The sequence below is a fragment of the Metopolophium dirhodum genome, chromosome 3 (genome assembly GCF_019925205.1).
Source record: "Metopolophium dirhodum isolate CAU chromosome 3, ASM1992520v1, whole genome shotgun sequence".
Taxonomy (NCBI): Eukaryota; Metazoa; Arthropoda; class Insecta; order Hemiptera; family Aphididae; genus Metopolophium; species Metopolophium dirhodum.
The window spans coordinates 8857608-8864476 of record NC_083562.1 but is presented as its reverse complement, the minus strand read 5'-3'; the positions used below and the strand labels follow the sequence as shown (position 1 = coordinate 8864476).

Below are 6869 nucleotides of genomic sequence, written 5' to 3'. Positions count from 1 at the left end.
TTTTTCTAATTTTTTTTGCGTTTTCTAGAAAGCATTTGCCAGCAGGCGCCAACACCTCCCTTCAATTTTTTTTTTTATGATTTTAACTCTAGCCAAATTTTTTAAACATTGACAATCTGGTACCCCTTGAATAATCCTTCTTTAATGAACTAAATATTTTAAATAGTTTTTACTGTTTAAGATTTTGGAGATTTTAGTTTAATGTTTGAATGTGTATTACCACGATATAATTTATTTAAATTTTCTTTTGTTTTCTAAAATGCATTTGCCTGCGGGCGCCAACACCTCCCTTCAATTTTTTTTTTTATGATTTTAACTCTAGCCAAATTTTTTAAACATTGACAATCTGGTACCGGTTGAATAATCCTTCTTTAATGAACTACCTATAATTAGTTTGAAAGTTTTTTCTGTTTAAGATTCTGAACAATAACTTTGAACTTCGTTATGTGTATTCCTACACTAAAATTTTTTCTAATTTTTTTTGCGTTTTCTAGAAAGCATTTGCCAGCAGGCGCCAACACCTCCCTTCAATTTTTTTTTTTATGATTTTAACTCTAGCCAAATTTTTTAAACATTGACAATCTGGTACCCCTTGAATAATCCTTCTTTAATGAACTAAATTTTTTAAATAGTTTTTACTGTTTAAGATTTTGGAGATTTTAGTTTAATGTTTGAATGTGTATTACTACGATATAATTTATTGAAATTTTTATTTTGTTTCTAAAATGCATTTGCCCGCGGGCGCCAACACCTCCCTTCAATTTTTTTTTTATAATTTTAACTCTAGTCAAATTTTTTAAACATGGTCAATCTATTCCTTTTTGAATCATCCTTCTTTAATGAACTAAATATTTTAGATAGTTATTTCTGTTTAAGATTTTGAGGATATTAGTTTGAAGTTTGAATGTGTATTCCCACACTACAATTTATTTAAATTTTTTTTCGTTTTCTAAAATGCATTTGCCTGCGGGCGCCAACACCTCCCTTCAATTTTTTTTTTATGATTTTAACTCTAGCCAAATTTTTAAACATTGACAATCTGGTACCCCTTGAATAATCCTTCTTTAATGAACTAAATATTTTAAATAGTTTTTACTGTTTAAGATTTTGGAGATTTTAGTTTAATGTTTGAATGTGTATTACCACGATATAATTTATTTAAATTTTTATTTTGTTTCTAAAATGCATTTGCCCGCGGGCGCCAACACCTCCCTTCAATTTTTTTTTTATAATTTTAACTCTAGTCAAATTTTTTAAACATGGTCAATCTATTCCTTTTTGAATCATCCTTCTTTAATGAACTAAATATTTTAGATAGTTATTTCTGTTTAAGATTTTGAGGATATTAGTTTGAAGTTTGAATGTGTATTCCCACACTACAATTTATTTAAATTTTTTTTTGTTTTCTAAAATGCATTTCCCTGCGGGCGCCGCCGACACATCGCTTCAATTTGTTTCGAAATTTTTTTTACTGTTCTTGAATTTTTTGTAGAGACTTTTTAAACATTGAAAATTTGATACCCTCTGTATTATCATTCTTTAGTGAGCTTATCATTATCAATAGTTTTTTTGTATAAGATTCTGGGAATTTAATTTTGTAGTTTGTAATCCTAAAGCAAATATTTTTCCACATTTTTTTTGGTTTTCTAAAATGCATTTGCCGGCGGGCGCCAACACCTCTCTTCAATTTTTTTTTTATGATTTTAACTCTATCCAAATTTTTTTAACATGGACAATCTGGTACCCTTTGAATAATCCTTCTTTAATGTACTAAATCTTTACACTAGTTTTTTCTGTTTAAGATTTTGGAGATTTTAGTTTGAAGTTTGAATGTGACTATTTCCAGAATATAATTTATTTAAATGCCGATCTGCAGCGTCGTGGAGCTATCAGCCAATATTGACGTAGACAAGATAGTGATGGCTAAGCAAAATGCCGCGATTTATGGCGTACTTGAGAAGATTGAGTTTGTTTTTGAAATTTTTTCAAACTGGCAAATCAGATAAAGGGTAACGTTATAGTCACATCGTTACGACGGGGCGGTCCAGAATACAACAAAATGGATGGTATCGAAAATGTGCGTATTTAAAAACTGTTTAACTCGACGTTGCTGTATGTCTGGTCCAATAATGTAAGTTAAAAGTCATTGTGTTTTTAATACAATAAAAGCATAGTAAAAAAATAATTAATAGACTATATTAATATAGTACCTACTTAATTTATTTAATATACCTAACCGTACCTATACATACAACAATATTATAATAATGTATTATTTATGTTTGAATTCATTAGAACAATGCCGTATTAGACGTCGCTCCCAAACTGGTGGACATCTATCTGCATAGCTGTGAGTTGAAAACGCCTATATTTAAAAAATGTTAGAGTATAATATTTATCTAATAAATTAATTTTCTTTGGCATTCCGCAAGAATGAGCGGTAGTTTGAAAACTTACCAAAGTTATCTGGTGGATGTCGATACGTTGGTGAGCAGCCGTCGCACATCGGTCTGACGTACCTACGGAAAGTTATTATTGGATCGGTCATAATATTACGTTGAGAATGTATCTGTTCATGAACTCATTGGCAGATTTGTAGGCCAATTCCGTTGCCATTTTTTAATCATTCTTTGTTTTTATTAAGGTTGAGGTGTAACAGCATTTTAGCCTATAATTTATTACCTTTCATTCCTTCAGGGCCTATGTCTCCTTTATCTCCTTTTTCTCCTTAAACTCACAGGCAGGCGCGGATCCAAGGGGGGGCCATGGGAGCGATGGCCCCCCCAAATATCACGAAACGAAAAAAAAAATCATCATATTTAAAAATTATATTTTTTTATAGCGACTATGAAAAAAAACTGTTTAGGCTGTTATTTCATAGTTTTTATGTTCATCATAAATATTAAATAATAATATATTACTATATTGTTTTGTGGATCGTTGAATCGTTCTATTTATAATTCGGTAATTCCTAATCGCGCCGATTGACGACATGAAATTACATCATGGAAATACTTGAATACTTCTGGAAAAGCTAAATCCCTAGCAACAGTATTATGTGACAGTGAAATTATTGTTTCACTTTGTAGTCTCTCTCATATGCTTAGCTACACTCTTCAACTAAGTAAATGTTTTCAAAAAAAGTCTATTGATTTACATGAAGCAGCCAATATAATAAAAGATACACTAAATATTCTGTCAGAATGCCGAGAAAATGTTTCTACTCGGTTTAAAGAAGTTTATAAATCGTCCGAGAGTATAGCTAAAACTCAAAAAGTTGATTTGAAAATTCCAAGGAATTGTTCAAGACAAACAAATCGTGCAAATTATCAAACAAATAGTACAGAAGAATATTATAAATTAAGCATATTTATTCCATTATTAGATAATGTCATTAATGATTTAAAAGCACGTTTTTCACAAAAAACACTAGAGTGCTTCAATCTTTCATATATACTTCCTAACAAGTTTATAAATGAAAATACAACTTCATATTCATTAAATAAATCAGAAATTATCTTAAAAGCATTAGCAGATGATTTTCAAGCACTTCTTTCAAATGATAAAGACATGGTATTTACTTTATTACGTTCAGAGTTTAGATTATGGAAACAAAAATGGAACCGTGAAAAACTTGAAAACATTTTAGTAAATTCCATGTGTGTTACAGAAATACTTGCGAAATGTGACGAAGAAATATTTCCGTTCATCAATCGCCTTTTGATCATTTTGATAACTCTTCCTATAAGCAATGCAAGTGCTGAGAGAACGTTTTCAACACTACCAAGACTCAAAACATGGCTGAGATCAACAATGTCAGGGACCAGATTAACTGGACTTGCTCTTTTAAATATCCACCGTGATATTGATGTAGACGTGAATAAAGTCATTGACATGTTTTCAAAAACCAACAGAAAATTAGATTTTGCTCTATAATTTTTATTTTTATTTCATATTTAATATTTTTTGATTGTTCTTAAATAAAGCGTTTTCTTTTCAATGTACCTACCTACGTTTTTTATATTTGTAGTTAAAAGTTTATTTCTTTACAGTGTTAAGAAATATTTATATGGCAAATATGGTACCTAATAATTATAATATAATAGAATTATTAAATTGTATGTATTATATTATGTCCAAATAAAAAATGGCCCCCCTCTAATAATTGATTTGGATCCGCGCCTGCTCACAGGAGGTCCGTCTACACCTTGTGGACCATTTTCACCGCGTAAACCTTGTTCACCTGGGTTTCCAGTTGGACCAGGTAGGCCTTGTTGACCCTACATTTTAATTTTATAATCAGTAAATAAATAGTTATATTAATTTTTTGATAGTAACATATAACTTACAATCATTCCTGGTGAACCTGGACTACACACCTCTGCGTTTCATCGATAACGTCAAAGGTAATGCAGGGATCTATGCAACAACTAGACTATTTATTATACGACAACAATATATTTCATGAAAGAAACGATTTGGTTTTATTTATTTAAAGCTTCACGCATGGAGATTATAATATGATAATGAGATGTAACCAAAAGTTTATAATTTGTAATGAACCGACGGCCGTGGTATAGATTTCCCTATTTCAGTGACTGTGCAGGGTATACGAGCGTCGCGCGTGAAATGTGCGCGCAGCACTTTTGGAGATTTGTACCGCCCGGCATTTTTTGGGATTTCCACTTAACCACTCGGCACTATTAGGGATTCCCACTTTACCGCCCGCCCTCCAACACTCCAACCGCTATCGAAAACCAAACTTTCGGTGCAGGCGTGACAAGAATTATTTTAATCAAATAAAATTAGATAAACTAAAAGACAAAAATAATAAGTAAATACATGTGTTAAAAATAGTTTTTCATTAATAGCTAGGTACTTCAACAAAATGAAATGAAATACATAATATTACATTGTTAAGTCATAGACCTCTTACTGTTATAGACCAGCCCGTCCTATGCCAAATAAGTACGTTGATTGCCGACAGTGGTGCTGCGCTTTTAGTATAAATATTACCTATATATATTATGAATATATTATATTTTTTTTTTTTTTTTTATTTTATTGTAAAGAAAACATTTAAATACAAGTAAATTAAAACATTAATATTAAAGTTTACAATAAATTATCTACCTCCCTTAAGCATATGCTTGTGATGGAGGTAGAGAGTTACATTATATAATGATAGATACAAATTTATAGGTACACTATTAAATGTTAATTATATTAATATGTCTTAATATTAATATTATATTAAGGTATAATGTATAAACAATGTATTAACAGTACATAATTCAGGACTTCAGGTTTCAGGTGAATAATTATAAGATTGTAAGTTGATTCATCAGATTTTTTTTCTGATGGTACTTTTAATTATGCGCCAAAATATTATATTCAGCTTTATACAATCAATTGTTTACAAAATGGATTTTATACGTATTATTATTTATTACTTATAGGTAGGTAGCGGTTTATCTAGTTAATTAATAAAACTTCATGTGATAATTTTCAGATAACACTTCATCCAGTCGGTTCAGATGATATATTCAATTACACATCGAGAAATGAATTACCAGCAGAGGTAGGAGGGTCAGGAAAATCACACAGTTTTTTCAACGGTAATGATCCGCTACCACGCACTCGATAGTACCTACAAAAGTTAAGAACTTATGTAATTATTATTTTTATTATTTTCTTCACTAGATGAACTTTACAATGACTTGGTCGATATTCGTGATGATTTTCTTGAGCAGAATGAAATATTGAACAACCAAAATGATGTATGTGAATCACCGACTTGAACAAGACGACGAATAAACTATTATACCAATGTAATATTTTAAGAAAAACGTATTTTATGAAGCACATAAAGTTTATATTTTAAAACAATTTACAACACTAGGTATAAAAAAATGCCAATTTATCATTGTTAAGTGAAATTGTTTTATAATTAATTTATTGTAGGTTGTTATAATTATTTTTAGATTACTGTGTTTTATCGATAGGCAACTTAACATAGTTTAAAGTGAATTGGGTACACAAATTACAATAATTTAATTTAAGAGTTGTGTTTGTCATATTATGATTGTATACTTGATTACAAGTTACAAGTTTACTACGTTATTGATTAATGATTTATGTAATATTTTGAAATTACCATTTTATAGCTCAAGCAATTTTTGAAAACGAGAATCATTTTGTAAATTTTTTAATTTTTTTTTACTTAGATAAAGTTGAACTATTTTAAAAATTAATCGTTTTTATCGTTAAACTTTTCCTACGTAGCTCATAGCAGGCGTCTTATCCAACAGCGTGCAGCGATTCAAAAGAGATTGATTAGTGAGAATTGTTTTCTAAAAAGTATACAAGTGGGGCTCCCCCAAAAAAGTTAAAATAAAACTCAAAGGCTGTTGTTATTAGTGGAAATTAAAAAAAAAGTTGAGCGTAAATCCACAATATGTTTTTATGAGTGAAAAAATTCGTCAAAATTATGAAAACTTGCAATCTGTAGTTAGATAAAAATAAAATAATTTTTATTTATATCTAAGATTTTAAAATTTAATACAAGGTTCTCCATAAGAAGTTATTTTAATAATAGAAGAAAAATATTAAAAATATGTTTGTATGATTTTTTTTCATAAGTGTAAGTAGTTAAAATGTTGATAAAATTAGATATTTAAATGAGGAATAATGATTTTAGTTATTTTGTTATAATTAAAACATTTTACTGTGGGTGCCCATTTGAAACTATTAATGTATATATTATTTTGATGTATACACACAAGGACATTTTCAAATGCAATTATTTTGGAAAAAATTACTGTAATCTACTTTACGTACTATTGTCTAATAGTAAAATAAATTATCTT

The 6869-nt window shown here is 29.3% G+C and overlaps 1 long non-coding RNA gene across 1 annotated transcript; it reads left to right on the top strand.

Moving 5' to 3' along the window:
* The first annotated feature begins 5337 nt into the window (after nt 1-5337).
* LOC132940441 (uncharacterized) lies at nt 5338-6762 on the top strand. Its single transcript, XR_009664084.1, has 3 exons — nt 5338-5459; nt 5513-5618; nt 5704-6762. It is a non-coding gene; the product is annotated as an uncharacterized LOC132940441 (long non-coding RNA).
* The last annotated feature ends 107 nt before the right edge of the window (nt 6763-6869 follow it).